The following is an 811-nucleotide window of genomic DNA, read 5'->3' as shown; positions in this document are numbered from 1 at the left end:
GATCCTCCAATCAACATTCAAGATTTGAAGAATAAAATTACACATGCATGTAACCTCTTAAATGAAAACCAAATACTGGAAGCAACTAATCGTGAATGATTTGAGGCATGCACTCTACATAACGGGAGTGACTTTCGAACAATTTATCTAATGATCTGTTTGTAATTTCTGTAAATTAAATTGTAAATAAAAATGTAAAAGTTTAAACTATTTTAAATTTGTTTTTTTTTTTAATTACCAAGTATCAAAAATACAACATCATTAGAACTATTAGTCTCAAATAATTCTATGGCTAATATTTTCCCAAATATTTGCATAGCGCTTCGGCTTTATTTAACATTGCCATGCACAACAGCTACGTGTGAACGGAATTTCAGCAAACTGAAACTAATAAAAAATTATTTTCGCTCCACAATCAATCAAACAAAACTAACAAATCTTGCGTTATTGTCTATAGAAAAAGAAATATCAAACTCCATTGATTTCGATTCGGTTATAAACGACTTCGCTGAAGTAAAAGCCAGTATTTGTATGTTCACAGCCAGCTTTTCCACGGTAATTTTTTTTTTTCAAGCGGGAATGTCCCCCTTGGAGACTTTTATTTTACCGTGTAACACATTTCACACTGATTGTCTACCAAATTCTACCTCGTAAAAATATTTACAGTATTTCATTTCTACTCATGTTGGTTACACTGTTTTTTTTATCTAAATTTGATAAATAAATTTACAATTATTTTTTTTAATTTTCAAAGTTGATTATTTTTTTTATATATATTCAGTCACTATCGATTAGCTGTCCGGCCAAGTCG

The sequence above is a fragment of the Acyrthosiphon pisum genome, unplaced genomic scaffold, assembly GCF_005508785.2.
Source record: "Acyrthosiphon pisum isolate AL4f unplaced genomic scaffold, pea_aphid_22Mar2018_4r6ur Scaffold_20960;HRSCAF=22641, whole genome shotgun sequence".
Classification (NCBI taxonomy): Eukaryota; Metazoa; Arthropoda; class Insecta; order Hemiptera; family Aphididae; genus Acyrthosiphon; species Acyrthosiphon pisum.
Note: the sequence above shows the minus strand (reverse complement) of the source record.